This window comes from Orycteropus afer, unplaced genomic scaffold (assembly GCF_000298275.1).
Source record: "Orycteropus afer afer isolate SDZICR_OR568_19922 unplaced genomic scaffold, OryAfe1.0 scaffold00027, whole genome shotgun sequence".
In the NCBI taxonomy this organism is placed as follows: domain Eukaryota; kingdom Metazoa; phylum Chordata; class Mammalia; order Tubulidentata; family Orycteropodidae; genus Orycteropus; species Orycteropus afer.
In genome coordinates, this window is record NW_006921614.1 from 12,677,643 (window position 1) to 12,687,442 (window position 9,800).

The following is a 9,800-nucleotide window of genomic DNA, read 5'->3' on the forward strand; positions in this document are numbered from 1 at the left end:
CCAGCCTTCTGGTTAGCAGTCAGATGCCTTAGGCACTATGTCACCAGAGCTCCTTGTGCTATCAGGAACATCATATTCTTAGGTATACACTCTGTTGTAGTCTTAACATGTGTATGTGTCAATTTCGCTGGGCCTGGTTTTGAGTGGCTAGGCAGCTTGATGGAACTAGTAATCAACTCCATACTGGAATCTACTGTGAGCAACTGATTGGCTGTCCTAGGGATGTGGTTTACTTCTGGTATATAGGAAGATGCCTTGAGAAAGGTCTTGAGCTGTTTGGTACGTCTGGATCCGGCATTTGGCCTACTCTTTATCACAGTGGCCTACTATGTTGTCTGCCTATCTTGAGACTGTTTCTGGACTTGAACTAGTGGTCTGCCATATTGCTTGATAATCTTGAAACTGTGGCATTTTACTTGTTGACCTTGAGTTTGTCAGCCTCAGCCAGCAGCTGCCTGAGTTAAGAGAAGCCTCCAGCTTCAGGGCCGGGAGCCAGAGGCAGAGCTGAAGCCCAAGGTCAAGGGACCTTCACCCAGCTCCTAGAGCCGGCCCTTTGAACTTTGACTTCCAGCCTTCTAAACTGTAAGAGAATAAATCCCTGTTTGTTAAAACTTTCCACTGGTGGTATTTTCTGTTAGAGCACTACTAGAGAACCAAAACATCCTCCAACAGCAGATGATTCAGCTTCAGCTTCAGGGGAAAAAGAATGAAGTCCAGTCCACCCCAGAAAACTATTTGAACCAACCTCAACCTCACAATGACTCTGATTCCATCCCTAACAGGGTCTAAGGACTGTCTTTGTCTTAAACAACAGAGGTGACTTGGTAAAATGTTCACAATTACCTATTTCTTACCCTCAGCTTGGGGCTGACCAAACTTTAGTCAGACTTCTCTCCTTACCACAGGCCCTTGAACTCTTCTGACCCTCAAGTTTACATAGATCATCCCTTTAACAGTTTGTTCTGAGAAACCAGGGGCCATAGAGAAAAGTATCTCCATTTGAAACCTTATATTTACCACTAGTATGTTCTCACCCTCCTCCCCTTTACCCCCAAAATGTTTTTCCTAGTCCTGCTTACTTCTCCTTGTTTAAAAACAACAACAATAACAACAACAACAAAAAAAAAACTTTGCTTGATTTTAAGACGCTGGCAGACTTCTACTTTTCCTATTGTAGTAGTCTTTTTGAACTAAGTTCTCCTTATCTAAGGCCAGATTTTTTATTTACCAATAGGGTTACTCACACAGACCAAAAAACGAAACTCACTGCCACCTAGTTGATTCCCACTCATGGTGACCCACATTGGGTTTCCAAGGCTGTAAATCTTTACAGAAGCTGGCTGTCTCATCTTCAGTGAAGCAGTTGGTGGGTTCAAATCACTAACCTTTTGGTTAACAACCAAATGCTTTAACTTCTTAGGGTTACACAGAAGAGGACGTTAGTTCTCTCAGTATGGGCACTATCTAGGGAGGACGATCTGTACTTTGAAGGTCTTCTTTGGTGTCTCTGAGAGGCAGGGGTTGATGAACACAACTGTATATCACCAACCATGTGGAGTTTGAGGAGCTGGCCTGTGTGGGTGTGGGTGCTCATCTATGTAAGGATGAGGTCTCTTCCAAGATGGCCATGTTGTCCCCCCAACACAGCCTTCCTGGCCCTTTCCTGCTGCAGATTAGCAATTGAGCCTCCAACTCACCAGGGCCAGCCCCTAGTTGTTCTGCAGCCTTGACTGCATGTTTCCCTCAGTCCTGGTGTGGCGATGTCTGGAGGCCAGCTTGTTGGTCAGAAGCAGGAGTCTGTGCTGCTCAAGAAGTCTGGATGGGGTTTACTGGCAGCCAGGGCAGGCTTACCTGGTTGTCATCCTGCAAGGGCCATCTACCAGCAGGGACTCCCTGACATTCAGCCCTATCCCGGAAGTGCAGAGACTCCTGCCTCCAAACAGGGACTGCAGTGCCCACCTTCTCCTGCAGGGCCACTCCCTGCTTGCAGTCTATTGGCATAATATGGCTGATGCACTGTGGATTTCCCAACCCTTCTTCAGTAGCAGCTGCTGGAACAGGGGCCTGCAGCTATTTTGTCTCTGCCCAGGACTCACTAGCTCTCTGACCACAACGGCCCCTGTTCAAGAGGGAGAAAACAGCCATCGTGAATGATGTTCAGAAAGCCATACTATTATGTCATTATTTTTCCTTTTTCTAATTTCAGTTTTGGGAGGTCATCAGTGATGAGCATGGTATCGACTTCACTGGCAGTTACCATGGTGATAGTGACTTGCAGCTGGAGAGACTCAATGCCTACTACAATGAAGCTACTGGTAATTATTTGAATGTTTTTTTTCATTTTGTCTAATCAACCTTGCTTTCCACAACGTGGAACAATGTATTTGGAACATACACATGATAAAGAAATGCTTCTTATACTCATTTTAATGCCAATTGCTAAAGAATACACTTTGTCATTCTTGAAGACTCCTGCATGTTCTACATGGCTGAACATGCTAAATATCTCCTTTTTCAAAGCAGACAAACCTCTACTCTTTTACTTTTGTCTCAGCTGCTGGAATTTTCTCTCTTGAACTCTGATGGGAAAGGCAAAGGGATAAGGCATAGCCTTCTCCCTTGATTCTACCAGCTTTTGTTCTGCACAGGTAACAAATACATAGGCCATTCCAGTGGATCTGGAGCCTGGCATGATGGACTCAGTCAGCTCTGGGCCATTTGGCCAGACCTTTAGGCCAGACAGCTTTGTATCTTGTATGTAGTTATGATCAGTTGGGACTGGCTAAGTGATTCATTTAGCTTCTTCTGAAAATCATGAACATTATAATGCTGAGTGGCACATGCTGAGGTAGAAGATTGTGTGTCCAGAGACATCTTGAGTCTTGGCCTTACTCCATTCAATTCAGTGACTGCTCTCTGGTCACTCTCTCTACAAGTCAAGGAGCAATTTTAGCCCATGGTGGGCTGCTATAGTCTTCCCATTAAACTTCTGAAGGTTTAAGAATAAAGAGCAGTGGGAAAGCATCAAACAATAATAGTTCATAGGCTACTGATAATTTCAAAGGACCACTGACCACAGGTAACCACTTAAGGAGACTAAAGCCAAAAAAACAAAAACAAAAACCAGCTGGGATCAGAAGTTCAGACAACCACTTAGAACCAGTCTTTGCTGTCTGATCATCTGGTACTGTCACCCCAGCCTATTCTCTATAACTTGAGTTTTTATGTGAGGTTTGTATTCTCTGTTCTTACAATTAAAAGCAGTTGGGATCATTAAAGCTGGGCTTTCTTAGTTAATTGCCTCACATGAATGAAACTTGTATTTTACTTTATTATGATCCCCAGTGTTTTTGAGGCTGACTGATACATTGAAAAATATTTCTCTAGATAAAAAAGGGACATCAAAAAGAGAAGAATCTGCAACTCTAAGACCAGGCTTACTTTCTCCTCCAAAGTAAAATGACAGAATTCAGAGTTCCCTATATTTTTGTGTCTAATCTTCTTCTTTCCCTCTGGCAGGCCAGAATGGTGCTGGCAATAACTGGGCAAAGGGCCACTGCACAAAGGGAGCAGAACTGGTGGACTCGGTGCTGGATGTGGTAAGAAGGAATCTGAAAGCTGTGACTGTCTAGAGTTTCCAGCTGACTCACTTGCTGGGGTACAGTACAGGGTCCAGGATGGGCTCTTCTGCAAGATCAGGGAGGCGTATCCCCACCGCATCATGAGCACCTTCAAGGTCATGCCCTGTCCCAAGGTGTCTGACACTGTGGTCGAGCCCTACAATGCCACTCTCTCTGTCCCTCAGCTGGTATAGAACATCAGTGGAACCTATTCTGTAAACAGTGAGGCCTTGTAAGATATTTACCTCCAATCCCTGAAACTGACCACTCCCAAATAAGAGGAATTCAACCACCTGGTGTCAGCCACTGTGAGCAGGGTCATCACCTGCCTCTGTTTCCCAGGCCAGCTGAATGCAGATCTCTGCAAGCTGACCAGAAACATGGTCTGGAAGTTGGCTGCGCCTCTTCTTGCCTGGCTTTTCCCCCTGACCAGCCAGGGCAGTCAGCAGCACAGTAAACATGCCTGAGCTCACTTAGCAAATGTAATGTCCTTGTCTAGAATCTAAATTCTAATGACAGAGAGGGGACAGGAAGGATGAGATGTTTATTAGCAATCACATAAAGAACAAAGATGTATAGTTTTAAAACCAGGACAGCTAAATATGAGTCAACAGTATGATGAGGCTGTGCAAAAGCTGACGTGGCCAAAGCTGCCTTAATAATAGTTTTCAGCCAAACTAGTAAGAACATATTTTGGCTTTTTTCACACAGAAGCAAGGAAGAACAGACAGAAGAAGATAAATACTACATGGAGATCTTCAAGGAACTGAGGAACAGAAGCTGAAAAGAAAGGAAGCCTTCCCAAGAGCCAGAGCCCTGAAATCAGTCTTTTAGACTCCTAAATTGTGAGAAAATAATTTTTTTTTTTTTTAAAGCCAATCACTTGTGGAACTTCTGCCATAGCAGCCCTAAGAAACTAAGACAGAATTTGGTGTCAGTGAGTGGGATGCTGTTCTAAAAAAATCACTAAAATGTGAGAGTGATTGTCTATCCAGGTAATGGGTAGAGTGTGTTTTAAACAAATCACTTTTGAAATATTAGGTACAGTAGAGCAGATTAGCCACAAAAGCAAGGAAGCACAGATGGGGGGAGATAAATGCCACATGGAGAGCTCCAAGGAACCGAGGAACAAAAGCTGAAAAGAGACAAGGGCCTTCCCCCATAGCCTTACTGTATAATAATTGGTAGAATTGTGAACATTAAGGGTAATTCTGACGAGGGCTCAGAAAGAATAGAGAGCTGTTATGAGAGCTTCCATCATCATGAACAGAATGTGGCTAGAAATGTGTGCTTCTGGTGAGGTTTAAAAGGAAATGATGAATGTGTGATTGGACACTGGAGGAAGAGCAATGCTTTGCAGTGGCAAAGAACTTGTCTGAATTATGTTTGAAAGTTTGGTAGAAAGTAGAACTTGTAAGTAATGAACTTGGCTACTTGGCCAAGGAGCTATCTAACCAAGCTCTTAAAAGGGCCATGTGGTTTCTCCTTGCTGCTTATGGTAAAATGCAAGAGGAAAGAGATGCACTTAAAAATGAATTATGCAAATTGAAACCAAAACTTAAAGATTTGGAAAATTCTGTTGTACAAACTAAGGAAATGTGTCCTGAGAAAACTTTCACCCAGGACATGGCTACATAATCTTTTTTCAAGAGATTAAGCCTGTGAATGATAGATCTTATCAATCACTGTAACAAAAAGCCTATCAGCTTAGACTGGAAGAGACAGAGGCAGGACAAAATGAAGGAAAGCTGCCTGCCTTTTGGAATTCTATAGACAGGGAACAGACCAACGTGACTTGGTGGCAAACATCTATTGTCCACCAAGAAAAGGAAAGCATCATCCTGGGAACGGTTTAGAGAACAGCAAAACTGTTGGAGGGACAATGGCATGTCCATTTCAAAGGATGGAACCACTGCTTCTATTTCAAAGAAAGGACAAACCACCTCCTAGGTTTCAAAGAATCTGATCTCCACCACCTTGGTTTGGGAGTGTGGAGCTGCAGTTCAGGTGGGCCAAGAAGATGTGGCCTTCACTCACAGCTGAAAGGGTGGGGCTGCCATGCCAAAGAGGCAGGAGAATGGAGCCTACTGGAGCTGAGGGGTTGAGTTGCCACTCAGATAGAGTAGGAGAATGAAGCTGCATAAAGCCTAGGGAGAAGAGTTGCAATTCCAATGGGCTGGAAGGAGGCGCTGATGCTCAGTGGACCTCCTCTCAGAATCCAGAGTGTGACCATCACCCAGAATCTAGAGCATAGATCTATTGCTCAGATGGTCCTGGAGAACAGAGGATTATTTTCAAGCCTTGAGAGCTAATGTAATTTGTTCTGCTGGGTTTTGGACTTACTTGGTGCTGATGAACTTTTCTTTCCATAAAATTTCTTCCTCCTATAATGGAAATGTGTACCCTATGTTTGTTCCATCATTGTATTTTGGAAGCACATAACTTGTGTTCTAGGTTTCACAGGTTCACTGATGGAGAGGAGTTTTGCTCCAGGATGGAATATGCCCACAATCTCACCCATACTTGATTTAGATGATCCAGATGAAGTTTTGAATTTAGAGTTGATGCTAGAATGTGGTAAGATTTTAGCATGATGTGATGAAGTGAATGTACTTTGTATGTGGGAAAGACATGAATTTTGGAGGGCCAAAGAGTAGAATGTTATGCATTGAACTATGTTCCTCAAAAATATGTGCTGTAAATCCAACCCTTATACTGGTGGAAGGAGTCCTGGTGGATTAGTGCCTAAGGCATTTTACTGCTAACCAGGAGGCTGGCAGTTCAAACCCACCAGCCATTCCTTGGAAGGAAGGTTGGGCAATCGACTTCCATAGTGATACCGCCTCGGAAACCCAAGGAAGGGTTGTTATGAGTCATTTCCAACTTGAGGGCAGTGCATTATACTTGTGGATGTAATCCCATTTCAGAATAGAGTTTTCTTTATTATGGTAACAAGGTCTTATCCATGCAAGGTGTGTATGAAACCACTTTTGAAATATAAAATGATTGGTTAGGCACAGAAGAAGGAAGCACAGATGGGGGAAAGTAGATGCCATGCCACATGAAGATTGCCAAAGAACAAAGGGACAGAAGCTAAAAAGAGATAAGAACCTTTCCCTAGAGCCAATAGAGAAAGTTTCCCCTGGAGTGGTGCCCAAAATTCAGACTTCAAACCTCCTAAAACAGAGTGATTTGATTACCTAGAGCTCTGGCAGTGTAGTGCCTAAGGCATTTGACTGCTAACCAGGAGGCTAGTGGTACAAACCCACCAGCCACTCCTCAGAAGGAAGATTGGGCAATCTACTTCTGTAGAACTACTGTGGTGGAAACCCAAGGAGGGGTCACTAAGAGTTGAGTTGACTGGACAGCAGTAAGGTTGGTTTTTTTTTTTTTTTTTGAGAGCCTCTCTGAAAGGAATATACCACAAATGGGATGGCTTGAACAAACAGGAGTTTATTCTCTTACAGTTTAGGAGGCTAGCAGTTTGAGTTCAAAGGGCCAGCCCTAGGGGCTGGGTGAAAGGCCCTAGACTTTGAGCTTCAGCTCTGCCGCCTGCTCTCAGCCCACTGAAGCTAGAGTCTTTTCTTCATTCAGGCAGCTGCTGGCTGCTGATAAATCCAAGGTCAACAAGTAAAAAGGCACAGTCCCAACATTATCAAACAACATTGCAGGCTACTAATTCAAGTCCAGAAGTCCCAAGATCGGCAGGGCATGGCAGGATGTTGAACAATGACTTGGCTATATGCAGGGTTCAAGTGTGCCAAAAAGCTAGAGACCTTCCTCAAAGTTGCTTCTTATATACTGGAAGAAGCCTACATCCCTACAGCAGCTACTCAGCTGCTCCAGTAGATTTCACCATGGAGGTGATTACTGGTCTCATCATGGGGAATACTACATCTAGCTGCCCAACCACTCAACCAGGCCCAGCCAAGCTGACACACAAGCTTAACTACCACACTCAAGGAAAAAATTCCTGTTCATTAAAACCATTCATTTCTATTGTAGCACCACTAAGAAACTAAGACAGAGGTATTTAAGGATTGTTGTTGTTAGTTGCCGCAGAGTTGGTTCCAACTCATAGCAACCCTATGTGCAACAAAATGAAATATTGCTTGGCCCTGCACCATCCTGTTTAAGGATAGGCAATATGGTTTGTTGGCAGTGATTCTCTTAAGGGGAACCAAGATAGATTAATTTTACAGTATCTTACAATTTTAGAATATGTGGTTTTAAAGTCCCCTTAGATCATGAATATCTATGGCTCTATGTAAACATTCTTGGAAGAGTCAGTATACTTATTAATTTATTAATATTTATTTATTTAATTAATTGATTAATATTAAATAATTCCTTTTGTATAGATTTTTATAATGAGGTGGAGCCTCTGTGTCCAGATGGAGAGAGGAGTAGCCAAGAGGTGGGAAAACAATCAACAAGAAACTCAACCACATTTACAGTTACATGTAGAACTAGTCCTGATTCAGCAAGTTAAAATTGGAGCTACAATGAAAATTTCTTTTTAGGTTGGGTTTGAAGTAGTAACCTAAGATTGTCAGAGGCATCCCTACAGGGCAGAGGTTCCATTCTAACTTACCTCTGACATGCATTTCCTAGTTTCCTAATTTGCTCTTCCATCAATTCCTTTCAGCACAGATCTAAGTGTGCAGTAGATTCTGGTTCTTGCATTAATCTCGTATCAGACTTGACCGTTCATTTGTTGACTCAACTCTGGGTCTTGCTTGGTCTCCGTCCTCTCTTGCTATTGTCATACTCAGCCTATACTCTCCCCCGTCATGAGCAGTGTCAGCCTATGCCCTATTTTTAGCTTCATTTCTCCCAGGTCAGAGCTGGCAACTCAATGGGACCCATGGCACTTCATTAATTACAAAACTCTCTAATCTTAAAAGTCATCTGTGGCACAAGCAACAATAACAACAACAAAAATAGATAAATTAGACTTCATCAAAATAAAAAAAAAATTGTGAATCAAAAGACATAATCAAGAAAGGAAAAAAGGCAATCTATAGAATTAGAGAAAATATTTGAAAATCAAATAAAATTTACTACCACATATATATAATAACTCCAACAACTCAACAATATAAAGGTAAACAATCCACTCAAAAAATGGACAAAAGTCACGAATAGACATTTTTCTGAAGAAGCTATACAAATAGCCAGTGTTGTTGTTGTTATTGTCAGGTGTTGTCAAGTCAACTCCAACCCATAGTGACCCTACACACAACATAACAAAACACTGCCTGATCCTGTGCCATCCTTACCAATAATTCTATGCTTGAACTCATTGTTTCAGCAGCTGTGTCAATCCATCTCATTAAGGGTCTTTCTCTTTTTCCCTGACTTTCTGCTTTACCAAGCATGATGCCCTTCTCTGGGGACTGCTCCCTCATGATAACATGTCTAAAGTACATGAGACGAAGTCTTGCCATCTTCACTTTTAAGGAGCATTCTGGCTGTACTTCTTCCAAGACAGACTTGTTCATTCTTCTGGCAGTCCATGGTGTGTATATTTAATATTCTTTGCCAATACTATGATTTAAACATATCAATTCTTCTCCAGTCTTCCTTATTCATTGCCCAGCTTTCACATGTATAAGAGGCAATTAAAAATACTGTGGCTTGGGTCAAGCACACATTAATCCTCAAAGTGATATCTTTGCTTTTTAATATTTTAAAAAGGTCTTTTGCAGCAGATTTGCCCAATGCAATTACATTGTTTAATTTCTTGACTGTTTCTTCTACGGATATTGATTGTGGATTCAAGTAAAATGAAATCCCTAACACCTTCAATCTTTTATCCGTTTATCATGATGTTGCTTATTGGCCCAATTGCAAAGATTTTTGTTTTCTTTATGCTGAGGTGTAATCCATACTGAAGACAGTAGTTTTCAACCTTCATCAGTAAGTGCTTCAAGTCCTTTTCATTTTAACAAGCAAGATTATGACATCTGCATATGGCAGGTTGTTAATGAGTCTTCTTCCAATCCTGATGCCACATTCTTCTTCATACAGTCCAGCTTCTTGGATTATTTGCTCAGCATACAGATTGAATAAGTATAGTGAAAGATACAACTCTGACACACACCTTTCCTAATTTTAAACCACACAGTACCCCAATGTTCCGTTCAAATGACTGCCCCTTGGTCTATATACAAGGAC

The 9,800-nt window shown here is 42.2% G+C and overlaps 1 pseudogene; it reads left to right on the top strand.

The window, feature by feature from the left end:
* Positions 1-1,760: 1,760 nt before the first annotated feature.
* Positions 1,761-4,087, top strand: LOC103192408 (annotated as a pseudogene).
* Positions 4,088-9,800: the final 5,713 nt, after the last annotated feature.